This window comes from Macrotis lagotis, chromosome X (assembly GCF_037893015.1).
Source record: "Macrotis lagotis isolate mMagLag1 chromosome X, bilby.v1.9.chrom.fasta, whole genome shotgun sequence".
NCBI classification, from domain to species: domain Eukaryota; kingdom Metazoa; phylum Chordata; class Mammalia; order Peramelemorphia; family Peramelidae; genus Macrotis; species Macrotis lagotis.
The window spans coordinates 606,501,476-606,516,287 of record NC_133666.1 but is presented as its reverse complement, the minus strand read 5'-3'; positions in this window follow the sequence as shown (position 1 = coordinate 606,516,287).

Below are 14,812 nucleotides of genomic sequence, written 5' to 3'. Positions count from 1 at the left end.
GACCAGGTTTGTATTGAAGGTATATATGACCAGCAAACACTGTTGCTCCACGGACAAAAGATGGCCGCAAAGCCAAGAAGATCTGAGTTCAAGACATGCCTCTAAATGTACCATTTACATGACCCTGGCAAATCCTTTAATTTTGAAATTCTCTAGGCAGTTCTCAAATAATTATAGTTATAATATATGATGCCAGTGAGCACTGGAAGAGAGAGTGTCCTTACTTAGAAATTCTCTAAATAAAAAGGAATTCTAAATCCAGTACCCAGAAATATATGACATTAGATTGGAAGTATTGCAGTAGTGCCAGAGTTGGGGTTAGAAAGAGTTGAATTAAAATATTGCTCTGAAAACTTTCTGTGTTTTGTGGGTAGCTAGGTAATGCAGTTGGACTTGGAGAAATGGACCGTTGGACTCGGAGTCAGGAGCTCCCAAGTTCCAATTCAACTTTAGACACTTATTAGATGTGTTACTTTGGGTAAATTACTTAAGGTCTACTTGCCTTAATTTTCCCTTCTGTGCAATGGGGATAATAACAGCTATTTCCCATGGTTCATTTTTTTCTTTTGAAGATCAAATGAAATAATATTTATAAAGTGCTCAGTAGAGGAAGTAGCATATAGTACAGAATTAATGAATTGCTGTTAATATTTTTATTATTATCATTTTTTAAAATATTTTATAAGCCCGTAGAAATTCATTTATTCTTTTCAAAACTCAATATACTACTCTGTGAAATGGAGATAAAATTATTTCATCCCTCACAAAATCATTGTGCTAATATGCATGTGAAACACTTTGTAAACCTTAAAAATGAATGGTGGGAGCGGCTAGATGACGAAGTGGATAGGGCTCCGACCCTGGATTCAGTAGTGCCTGAGTTCAAATCCAACCTCAGACACTTAATAATTACCTAGCTTTGTGGCCTGGGGCCACTTAACCCCATTACCTTGCAAAAAAATCGTGAACTATCTTAATTATATTTAAGATCCCTGTACTCTTTAATTTGATGATTATTTGCTCTTTGACCTTGTTGCATTCTTTATGTCATTTGCCTTATATATTTAGCTTTGCATTATTTTTGCTTCTTTCAATTAGCGAATAATGAGGGGAGACTTGGCAGGAGTTCCCCAGCTGAAGGGACTTCAAAATAAATTATGAGGTGAAGCTTGCCACATTAGACTGGCCTAAAAGTTTGCATTCAACCACAGAACAACTATGTGTAGCAAATTAAGATGAATCGTTGTCTAGTTTCATGCTGTGTTATTGGCTGGGGGCCTCAATTTTTCAACTGGAACCACAGTTATTGTTTCTCCCCAACTCACTTTTCAACTTTGTACACTTTTTGATCCCTTTTCTGCTTTGATCCCTTTTCAGGCATGACCTTCCACATATGGTCTCTTAAGGTTCCTAATTTGAATGCCTCTGATTTTTTATTTTTCACATTGTTTCTAATCAGTGTTTGTCCAGAAAATTCTCAGCTACACTATTCCTGATCCTCTTTCTCTTCTGCTTCCCAATTTGGAGGGAATTTTAGCAATGTCATAGCCTAGAATTTGCTTCCCATCTAGATATAACCATAGATATGTTATGATGGGAGTTTTAGACATTATACATTATATCTACTTGCAGAAGGAATAAGATAATAGAGAACACATCTAGGACAAAAATATTAGGACTTCAGATGCCATTTGAAATACCAATAAGAATTGTCAGGTATCAGATACATAATGCTCCATTAATGAAAAATGTTTTGTTGCCAGTCAACTTAGGATCTATCAATGAATCAACCTATCAGCCTTTTATTTTTTATTTTTTTATTATTTTAAATTTTTTATTTTTCCAATTATGTTATGAAAGTTTTTCAGCACTCCTTCACTTTTATAAGTTACACATTTTCCTACCACTCTCCCTTTCCAAATCCCTCCAATGGTGAGCAGTCTAGTAAAAAAATATATACATATATATGTACATATATGATGTATATATATATGTATATATATATATAAACATACATACAGACACATTTGTGTTTAACATATTTACATATTAGTCATTTTTTGTGTGAGGAATTAGGATTAAGGGAAACGAAAGCAAAACATGGAATGGGAAGGAAAATCATGAATGTTTAATGTTTAATTAAATGAATTATAGTATCCATTCAGATTCTGTGGGGTTTTTTTGTTTATTTGTTTGTATTATTTTCCTCTGGATGAGGATAACCCAACAGCATTTTAAAAGTACCTACTATGTGCCTAGGGACATGATCTGTAGGCATTTATTGAATAACCCTCTTGTCCAAACTTCTCTCTCAACTTTAATATTTGGAAAATTAGTACCTCCAGATGTACTTCACCCAATCCATGGTCAGAAATGTGCAATTCTCACTATTGGTTTCTGCCTACCCATATACTCCCTTCCATGAAATCTCCAGTTACCTATTATCTTGATCATATACCTGTACTTAAATGAGGTTATATGTATAAAGAACTTGACTCAATGACTAGCAAATAGTAGACAATAAATATTTATTTCTTTCCCTCTTCTTTTCCCCTTTCAGTTCAACCTGCCATTCCACAGTTCTTTGCCTATTTTATTATGTTCTATAGAACTCTGAACTATAGAGTCAACAATCTGCCTCTGTTCTTGGACTTCTAATCAAATTCTTCTGTCTTTTCTGAATTGTACAGAATTTATAGCTATTTTCCAATGATTGTTCTTCTTCACACCATGTACCAACTATCTGACTGGGTCAGAAAGGAATATCTAGTCTTCCTGCTGACATTGCCTTTGCCACTATCACTGAACAATCATTTCCATCTTTTAGGGTTTATTTCATTGCTTTATATTATCCTAGCCAGATCCTTTAAGCCTCCCTGGCATACTTCCTCTTTTCTCAAAGATGAATGAATAGGTAGAGGAATCTATAGTTACACTCTTCCAGATGAGGACTCTTTTATATAGTATGAGTAAACTTAGGGTCTAACTGTAGCTACGTCAAGTCAGAACCAACTGCTGACATCTCTCCAAAAGCTTGCTGAAATGGGATAATTATAATTACAGTCTCTTCATCCTAAGGGTTTTTTCCAATATGCAATAGTTATAATAGACCTTCCTGATTAAACTTTAGAAATCTGCCTTTTTTAAATTAATCCACACTTATTTTTTTCTTTATTTTACTTTTCCCATTTACATGTAAAAAAATTTTTAACATTCATTTTCAAAATTTTGAGCTCCAAATTCTCTCCCTTCTTCCCATACCACTCTCATTGAGAAATCAAGCAATTTTTTAAAGGTTCAAAATGTGTTCTCTTGAAAAACATTTCCAAAAAAGTCATGTCATGAAAGAAAACATAGGACCCCTCATAAAAGAAACTTTAAGAAAAAAATGAAATAAAAAGAAGTATTCTTTAATAAGTATTCAAACACCTTTAGTTCTCCCTTTAAGAATGGATAGTCCTTCAGAGTTGTCTTGGGTCACAGCACTGCTGAGAAAAGCTAACTAATTCATAACTGATCATCCTACAATATTGATGTTACTTCATATATAGTACATTACCTATTGCATCTGTTCAAGTAAGTTTTTTCGGGGTTTTTTCCGAGAACATTTTGGTCATCATTTTGTCCAGCAGAATAGAATTTTATTTAAACACAAACTGCAATTTGGTCAACCCATTCCCCAAATGATGGGGGATCACCTTTTTCCAGTGATGTTGTTTGTCACATCATGTACCAAGTATCTGATTGGAACTAAGAATATAATGTCCTTTTCTTTCATGTTTTTAATTTCATTTTATTTTCATGTTCTTCATTTCTAAGTCATACAGACTTTGTAGTGTCATTGATTAGTAAAAGGATATGATTGATTTTTAGCCCTTTGCACACAGATTCAAATTGCTCTACAAAATTATGGAATCATTTTATAACTCCTCTAACAGTTCATTAAAGCCTCATTTTCTCTACACTCCCTCTAACATTTGTCAGTTTCCCTTTCTTCCCTGTTACTTATTCAGTGCCATACCAAACTACCAAATAACTACCTTAGCAGACTAGAAAAATAGTAACAAAATTCATCTAGAGCAACAAAATGTCAAGAATAGCAAGGGAATTGATGAAAAGAATGTTTAAAGAAGGTGGCCTACTTCCACCAAATCTAAAATTATACTATAAAGCAGCAGTCATCAAAATTGCCTAGTACTAGTTAAGAAATAGAATAATGTATCAGTGAATTAGGCTAGGTTCAAAAGAAACCACACTAAATGACTACAGCAATCCATTGTTTGAGAAAAACCAAAGCTATCAGCTTCTGGTCTAAGAACTCACTATTTGACAAAAACTAAACATAGACCCATATCTCATACCCTATACCAAAATAGGGTCAAAATGAGTACAAGATTTAGACAGAAAGAGTGACACCATAAAAAAAAATTAATAGATCTAGGGAAAGGGGATAGATTTATGACCAAACAAGAATTAAAGTACAGTTTAAAATGCAAAAATGAATGATTTTGATCATATTAAATTAAAAAGTTTTTGCACTAACAAAACTAATGCTGCCAAAATTAGAAGGAAAGCCGAAATCTGGGAAATAATAAACACAGCTAGGAGTTCAGATAAAGATATCATTTCTAAATTATATGGAGAATTGCATCAAACTTGTAAGGTTATAAGTAATTCCCCAAATGATAAATGGTCAAAGGATATCAATAGACAGTTTTCAAATGAAGAAATTATGGCTATATGTAATCATATGAAAAAATGCTCTAAATCATTATTGATTAGAGAAATGCTAATTAAAACAATATTGATGTATCACCTCACACCTATCAAATTAACCAAGATGAGGAAAAGGGAAAATAATCAATGCTGGAGAGGTTGATGGATGATTGGGACATTGATGTAGTGCTGGTGGGTGGAGTTGTGAATGGATCTTACCTTTTTTGGAGAGAAATATGGAACTCTGGCACCAAAACAATAAAAATATTCATCCCCTTTGACACAAAAATTCCAATTCTAGGCTGATATCCAGGAAAAAAATCATTAAAATAATGAGAAAAGTCTGACATGTTTCAAAATATTCGTAGCAGCTCTTTTTTGTAGTGGCAAAGAAATGGCTAAACAAGTTAGGGTGCATAAATAATGTGGAATATTATTTTTCAATAAGAAACCACAAATGGTCAGACTTAGAAAAGCATGGAGTGAATTACAGGATCTGATGGTGAATGAGGAGGGCAGAACCAAGAGAGCAATTAACAACAAAACTGAGAGATGACCAACCCTGTTGGAAGCAGCTCTTCTCAGCAGTTCATAGAACTAGGACAACACTTTTAGACTGGCTATGGACAATGTCATTCCAAACCAGAGGAAGAAAAACAAAACAAAACCAAACAAAAAATCAACCCTTCAGAATCTGATAAATACTTTATAAAAATTATCTTCATAGATCTCTTTTCCTTAATCCTAATTCCTCATATCAAAAATGAATAATCTATAAACATGTTTATCAAAAATATGTATGAACACTGCTAACCTGACTGTTCACCATTAAGGGAAGGGGTGGTAGGAAGGGAGGGTAGAAGGAAATTTCACAACTTAAAAATCTACATGTGCATATGGAAGAAAAATAAATCAATGAATGAATGAATGAATAAAAAACATAAATTTCTGGAGAGCAGAAATCATTAACTGTTATAACACAAGCTATAGGAATTGAAAGTGATCCTACAACAGGACTGATTTGGAATTGAAGTAGCTAGTTGAGGCTTCACCAAAACAGTCCTAGCTGAGGAGCCAATAAACCTATATTCTGCTGTAATGTGAGGAAGGGGTGAAGAGATAGATTAAACAATTGATTTTCCCAGAGTTCAAGTGACATCACAGATGAGATAGGCAATTATTAAGGCATTAACGTCTTAAAAGTACAAAGACACATTTTCTTTTTTTTTTTCTTTTTCTTTTGCAAGGCAGTGGGGTTAAGTGATTTGCACAAGGTCACACAGCTAGGTAATTATTAAGAGTCTGAGGTCATTTGAACTCAGGTCCTCCTGACTCCAGGGCCAGTATTCTATCCACTGTGTCACCTAACTGCCTCCAAAGAAGTGTTTTCATTCTTTGACCCCATAATCATGTATGAAGTTTGTAGATCTAAAACAATCAAATTAATGAGTAGCTAGTAATTGGATGATTAAGTATTGATTATGCCCTGGTAACTCTTTCAAAGTCAAGACACTACTTAAATGTCAGTTAAGTCAGGAAATAGTTCTTAATATAAATCTTAGAAACAGAAAAGAACCAAGGCTTTGAGAAAGAATTATTTCTTCCTGGTGAGAAGTGAAATGAAAAAGGTTAACTGGTCATGACATTTATTAGCAGATCCATGTGACCAGTAGAAAACACCCAAAAGACATTATATACACTAATAGCAACATTGGATGATGATCAAGCGTGAGGAACCTGCACATTTTAGGAGTCTAATAACCAAGGACTATTCTAATCAATTTGTGATAGAAAATTCCATGCACAAGCAGAGAAGGACCTATGGAGTTTAAATGTAAACCAAAGCTTACTATATTCAGTTTTTAAAAGTTATCTTATGTATTATATCTTTTTTCTCTCTTGTATTTTGTTTTGAGTTTTTGTTGGTTTTTGAGGGGGGAGGGTTGGATATGACTTGTGGGAAAAGGGGAAAGGGGAGGAGGGGAGGGAGAAAAGCATAAAACTCAAATCTTAAAAAAACAATAAATGTTGAAGACTATCACTACATGTGGTTGGAAAAATAAATAAATAATAAAGAAAGAAAAGACATTGTAACTCTGCAGTCCCAGAGGTATGAATCTCCCAGGTCCTGTACATTCCCTCATTATGAAGAAGACTATGATATCAGGGAAATGATGGCATGACAAGCAAGTGAATCTCATTTGAGTAAGGGGCTTCTGTGATGAGTCATCAGACTCACTTTTCCTCCTGATCCATCTGGGTCCAGTGGTCTGATATGAATCAGGGTTAGGTGACTTGCCCAAGGTCACACTACTAGTAAGGGTCAAGTGACTGAGATCAAATTGAACTCAGGTCTTCCTGACTCTAGGACTGGTGCTCTATCCACAATGCCACTTAGCTGCCCTAGTATTCCTTATGTGTATGTCCACTGTCCTCAGTAATCCTAAGTAGTTGTGGGTGACTTTACTACATGTCTATGGATGAAATGATTTATCATTACTATTGTAGTAACTGTCTAACTTCTAATTGTAAATTTTCTAGTAAGGGCTCATGAACTACAATTTTAGCAGTGCAGACCCAAAGAAGTGTCTTGAACTTGGATTTAATAATCCCTCTGGGAACCCAAACTGCCAATGCAAATTAGAGGTACAGTTAATGGATAGTCCTGGGCATGGAGTTGAGAGGATCTGTGTTAAGTACTCACCTCCAGCACTCATTAGCTATGTGATCTAGGCAGACAACTGAAACTTTCTATGCCTCAGGAAAGTAGCACTTATAAAGTTCCTCCTGTGTATCGTACTAACTTCTAGAAACAAAAACAGTTAAAACATCAGCCTTACTATCAAGTAACTCACCATCTAATGTTGATGACAACTCACAAAAAATGAAAACAAAAAAAAAACTCAACCCATTGTTTATAAAGATTTTACACAAAATAATCTATGAAATGTGGGCATGGGATGTGAAGTATTCCAAGATCCTTTCCATCCTAAAATCATGATCTTCTAAAACTATTGATTCTTATTCCTCATTATCAAAGAAGACCAAAACAACATCCCCATGTTTAAGACAAATTTCAGAGTGTGCAACTGTGGCTGATCAGACCAATATGAACTCAGGTTGGGCACAAATAGTCCATGTGTACACTTGGGGTGAGTACTCTAAACTTGGGGATGCCACATCTTCTTTGAGCTGCTTCAATTCTGCCTTCCTTATAGAGTGTAGCACCTTCACTGATGAGGGCATGACATGCTGGGTGGTCCTATGCCAGAATCTCCCATGCTGTACAATCAGTTCTAAAGTTCTTCAATGAGACCTTCAGGTTGTCTTGGTATCACTTCCATAAAATAGTTTTTCTGGCAAGTGTACCTCTGGCACTCTAACAACATTTCCAGCCCATAATAGTTGCATCCTCTATAGTAATGTTGGAATGCTAGGTAGCTTAGCTCAGGAAAGTACCTCAGTGTCTGGTATCTTCTCCTGCCAGGTGATCTTCCTAAGACAATTTAAATGGAAGCAATTCAATTTCCTGACATGGTGTGTAGACTGTCCAGGTTTCAAAGGCTTGTAGTACTGACGTGAGCACAACTGCTCTGTAGACCTTCAGCTTGGTAGTCAGTCTAATACCTCTTCTCTCCCACACATTCTTTCAGAGCCTACCAAATATTGAGCAAAGACATTGTAACTCTGCAGTCCCAGAGGTATGAATCTCCCAGGTCCTGTACATTCCCTCATTATGAAGAAGACTATGATATCAGGGAAATGATGGCATGACAAGCAAGTGAATCTCATTTGAGTAAGGGGCTTCTGTGATGAGTCATCAGACTCACTTTTCCTCCTGATCCATCTGGGTCCAGTGGTCTGATATGAATCAGGGTTAGGTGACTTGGAAAGGACACTGCCAAGGTAATTATTCAAAACTTCTCCATTTGCTGTAATTTATGGTTTCACATATGGATGGTGTGGAACTGGCTGATGGAGCACCTGTGTTTTCTTGGTATTAATTGTTAGACTAAAAGCAGCAGAGAATTAATTCGTGTCTTATTGTATCTCAACTTCAGAGGCTTCAATAAGTGCACAGTCATCTACAAACAGAAGATCATACACCAACATTCACTCCATTTTGGTCTTGGCATATCGTATTTTCAAGTTGAAGAATTTGCCATGAGTGTGGTAATTGATCTCGAGGCCATGTTCATCCTCAATGAAGACATTTGATAACATGGCTGAAAACATCATGCTAAAGAGTATAGGAATAAGTACACTTATTTATTTCACTCCATCAGTGACTGGGAAATCTCTAGAGCATCATCCATTATCCAGAACCTGGATATGCATGCCATCATGAAATTGATATACAATACTGATGAACTTCTCTGGGCAACCAAATTTTGACATACTTTTCCATAAGCCCTCATGGCTGACTATATCAAAGGTCTTGGTCAGATCCACAAATACTGTTTACAGACCTCTGTTCTATTCCTGCCATTTTCCCTGGAGTTGTCAGGCAGCAAATACCTTATCAACATTCCTCAACTCTTTCTGAAGCTCTCATGGAGGTGACCATTTTCTGGGTGAAGAATCTGCCTATTGAGAAGGACTCTGGCAAGAGTCTTACCACCAATGACTAAAAAAGAAAAATTCCTGTGATTGTCACAATCTATTCCCTTTACCTTTATAGAGATAGATAATAGAGGCATCCCTGAATTCTTGGGGGAGACCCTCTTAATGCTATATAACGTGGAAGATTTCAGCCAGTTTTAGATAAGCAATGGGATTCCTGCTTTGTAGATCTCAGCTGAAATAGAATCAGTGCCAGGTGCTTTGCCACTTGAAAGGAGCCTAACAACATTCAAAACCTTTCAGTTAAGGACTGATTGACTACATCTTGAGGTAAATGATCAAAGGCTTCTGCATTGATTGATGATGATCTGTTAAAAACACTATGGAAATATTCAGCCCATATTTCTAGGATCATGTCCCTCCATTAATGAATGTGGATTCATCAACACTGAGTAGCTGAGATGAACCTTTGGCCTTCAGAGCATCATAAAAGGATCCTAGTTTGTTGCTGTCTACATAAAATTGAATTTCATCTGCCTTCTTATTTAACCAAAAGTCCCACATCTCTCTAAGTTTCATTTATACTTTACTTTTGATGGGATAAAATGCTACCTTCTTAGAAAAGGATGTACTATCCTAGTAAACCCTATGTAGTTCTTGCTTTTCATTTAGCAGCTCCTGTATTTCCCCAACATTTTCATCAAACCAGTCTTGGTGTTTGTGTGTTCTGACCCAGATGAGCAAATGCAGTGTAGTGCACCGTCACTGAAAGCTGCCCACTCTTTTTCTGTTCCACTGTTGACAGTTGTGTGTTGAATCAGTTTTCCCTCCAAGTTAGTAAGAAATGTTATTGCCCAGAGAGACACTCGAATATCTTGACATTAATTCTTCTAGTATTCATTTTGCCAGGGAACTACTGCTCCATTTAATTTAGCATAGAGAGGATGAGTCTGTGATCAGTCTAGCACACTTTGCCTTTGTCACTCTCACATCCTGCTTGTCTCTTCTTTCAATCACGTAATCTATAGAATGCTAATGTTTGTTACAAGAGTACATCCAGGAAGTTTTATGCTTTTAGGTAAATGGAAGACAGTGTTTGTGATGAGAAGGTCAGGAGATGTCCAAGTCTTCATAGGAGGTGACCATTGCTGTTGCTGTTTCCAATACCATTCCTCCCTGCAATGTCTGGCAATCTAAGCCTACTCTAGCATTAAAGTCACCTAGAATTATAAATTTGTCCTCTGTTGATACATTGATGAAAAGGCCTCCAGTTCTTCATAAAATATTTCTTTAACTTCATCAGAATTCATCATGGTGGAGCATAGTCACTGATGATGGTATTTTCCTGGTAGTGGCAATCTCACTGTCATAAGTCTATCATGTACTCCTTTGGTAGATATTCAAGAATCTTGACTAGTTTTGACTGCAAAACCTACCCCAGCTTCATTGAGTTCTACTTCACTTGGGCCACTTCAGAAAATGTGTATCCAGCTCCAACTTCAGTAAGTTGTCCTTCATTTACCAGTCTTGTTTAACTCAGGACTGCTATTTCAATATGATACCTGCTGCGTTTTCTCACAGCAAGAGCTGTTCCTCTTTCAGGTCTATTGAAACTTGTGTTATGTATAAGTGTGCACACATTCTACAATCTATTAAGATCTAAGTGATCTCCTCAAGGTTAAAAAGAAAATAGAACTATCTCCATAATTAAACACTCCACCCTAAGTTGTACTGTAGCTACTTCATAATGAATAGAACTGGTTTGTTAAGTTTTCAGTACTAGCATTTATTCCTCAAAAAATAAGCAACTTTTTTTTAACTGATTGCCTAGACTTAAAAGGGTGACGGAGAAAATATCAATGTGCATATTAAAAGCATATCTTGTGTGCATTTACTCCATTCAGCAAACTAGCTGATAAATATGTATTAGCTCCTCACTGCCCTTATGGGAAGCAACTAACATTGCAATGAGCCTACTGTGCAAAAGATATTGTGCTGAGAAGTGGAAATATAAAAAACAAGGATTAGCAATAGAATAGTAGTTTTTATAAAGGTGTGATATTTGGCATCAGAGAACTGTAATCAAAATCCAGGTCTCTTAATGAATATTTTAAGAATGGACTTTAAATTGAGTGTTCTTTCTACTTTATCATCTAGACTGGTTAATGGCAGACTTTGCTGCTTCTTTCAAGTAAAGTTTGAACTAGAGGACCTCTGAACTCTAAGGTTTTATAAATATGATTTCTTTTATATTGTTTTCATCTCTGGTATGACTAAAACAATTTATAGCAAGAATGATCCCCCATTTTATTCCCCCCCCCCATAGAATTATGAGTCTCTTTCTACCCTAGCCAATACAGTGAAAGGAAGTATATTTTTTCCTATGTGAATTCTATTCTTCAGGAGCATGTATTTCCTTAAGGAGATGATGAATTTTCTATTATTGAGGATATTTAAGAAAAACCAAATGACAGCTGTTGCAGAAATGTCTTCTTCCAGTTCTAGAATGTTAGGATACATGGGTATTTTCCCATGGCTGAAAGAAGAAATTCAGTTCTCCTGAACCAAAAGGATCAGACAGATAGATAAGGTGGCGAGAACTCAGCTCAGTAACTTACAAATGACAATAATGCTTTGCCAATTGCTCAAAGAATTTATGAAAATGCAAACTTGCAACAATGAATTTTCTTGTTCTTGCCTGGAGATTGCTGTGCTGGGCAAAAGAGTTTTCTTCTTAAATCAAATAAAATTGTTTTCTTCTGAGTGGATTAAACATTTATGAGTTACACTTATTGGAGCTTGCATTGAATTTTCATTTGCTGGAGCAAATAATTTGCTGTTGTTTTCATGCTGTATTATGAGTGATACCCTTTTGGAGAATCTCACCAGACTAGGGGAAGCTGACACATAACAATGTGATTAATGATTTCCAAAAAAATGATGAAAGTTTGAAGATGGTCTGATCCCTAAATCCAGCAACTTGGTAGGTTTTAATCAAGCAGCTGACTTTCTTTTTGACTGTTAAAAATCCAATTTCATTTCTGTAACAGTTTGACTCAGGTACGCTGTCTTTCTCTTTTAAAGTAAGGCAGGGAGGATATTTTTCCTCTAAGCTTCAATTTTGTTTCATTATTATCTTCCACTTTTGAACATGAGTACCTTGAATCAATACTATGTACTCCCCATCAAAAAGGCCCAATGTCTTCTCAGTCATTTCATGTATGTTATATATGAATGTTATAAATTATATGTACATATATATTTATATATATATATATATATATATGTATATACACATATGCATAAATTCAATCTGACCACTTTCCTGGAGCTAGGCAAACTATTTTCTTCTTTATGGTTCTAGAGTACACACCTAGATGCAAGCATTGATGGGAGTATTTCTTGTCCCCTCTATCTACTTAATAGTCCATACTTAATAGTCCAGACTACCCCTACATTATTAACTAGTATGAACTAGGACACTAATTTCTTTTAATCAATTTAAATCAGTTAGCTTTGAAAAAGATATATTAGACAGAAGATAAAGATTACAAGTCTCTTCACCACTACCTCACTCAACCCCCCAGTATTTTAGGGGGTTATTTCGGTTCTGGAAGAGCAGTCTTGTTTCTCAATAGGATAAAAACTAAGACAGGCTATGAAAAAAGCTATTCAAAGAGTAGCATGTTGATCTTAGAAGCAAAGAACCCTGGTTCTTATATTCTTTTAAGCCTTCAGGAAGGACATAAACTTCCTTATCAGATCTGATTTCTATCAGTGAATTAATGGTACCAAGCTCACCTAGTAGGTGCTGCAGTTAACTACAAATTAAAGTTCCATCCAGGATATCTAACATATGAATTAAGGAAGAGAAATCCAAGGGGATTCCAGTTCTGTCAGGTGATAAAGCCCAATTCTTTGGATATTCACCAGGAAAGATCATTCTGGGGAAAAATGCATTATCACACTATAATACTCAGAGAGTACAATAGCAGACAACATGCAGAGAGTGTAGGGAATGAGCCTTGAAAGAAAGCTATCAGATAGCATGAGGAAGAAACCGAGAAGGAAGAGTGAGACTCAGTATGACCTGTACAAGTTTTAAGAGTGCTCCAGGGACAAGGTTTGGAGTTCTCATTCTTAAAAGGTTTCTAATGGAGCCTGACAAACCTGTCTTACCCATGTGTCATCACCTTAGGCATACCATTTAGCATGTGCATGTCAACTCAGTTATCAAGCAACCTCAACAATTTCTTATTAAAAGTTTCTTCTGAACTTACTGAGCATATCTGACCATTGGGGCCTAACAGACTTTTAAGTTAGAACATAGTTTCTCATTGTGCCCATAATTAATATAGGGGGTAGTTTTGACAGGCAGCTTCTTTGCTCTCTCTTATCCTCTTATTTCCTACTGTTTGGTCTTAAAGAGGTGGGAACCTTTTATCTGCCAAGGGTCATTGAAATATTTACAACAGCTTTCATAGATTATATTTGGTCAAACATTTAATCACTTTATCCCTAAAAAATTGTTAGACTTATTGTAGTTCCAGTCCTTCCTGTGGTTGCCTTGGCAATGTCACACCAATATGGCCTGAAGATTAGTGGTTTCTGGTCCCTAATTTTAATGGACAACTTCACACACTTGTCTACTATTCTAACATATGCTTATGGGAACCTTAGCAAATATAATGTCAGTACATCATACAACATTGTCTGTCACTGGAAGCTGTTAGCACAGGAATAAAATCAAGAGTAATGTTTCAAATAGGAGAGAAAATCCAAGGCAACCATAATTCCAGCTCCAGAACCTGCTGTCAAAGAAACATTCACCATGTGGTTTGCAGACTAGATTAGGTAATAGATTATCTATAAATTCTCATTCCTTTTCTGGAAAGAGATTTCTCAGCCTTCTACACTCTGTGTAGGCCCAGAAGAACTGAACTTGTTAAACTTGGTCTCTTTGCAAAAAAGAATCATCATGTAAATTTCAGTTCTGAACTACAGTGGATCCATTTTTGGAGTTGGAGTAGGAAGTTAAATTCTGACTCAGGCACTTCCTAATTGTAGGATCCTAGGCCAATCACTTAATTATTCTTTTTTTAATTGTTTTTGTTTCTTTGCAAGGCATTAGGTGACTTGCCAAAGTTCACACAGCTAGACAATTATTAAGTGTCTGAGGCTGGATTTGAACTCAGGTACTCTTGATTCCAGAGCTGATGCTCTATCCATTGTGCCACCTAGTTGCCCCTATACTTAATTACCCTTAGACCCATTTTCCTCATCTATAAAATGAGAATTGTTGTTGTGAATCAAATTAAATAACATAAAACATTTTGCAAAACTTAATTTGCGGGTTAAATGCTAGCTATTTTTAAATACTAATATTATTATGATTATAAAGTTCAAACTACTATTTTATATTATTTTACAACTAAAATTCTCTTGAATCAATCCAATGAGTATCTCTGAGATGGGAATTGTGATAAATACATCAATTGCCATGTAATAATATAACTAACATATGAATTAGTAT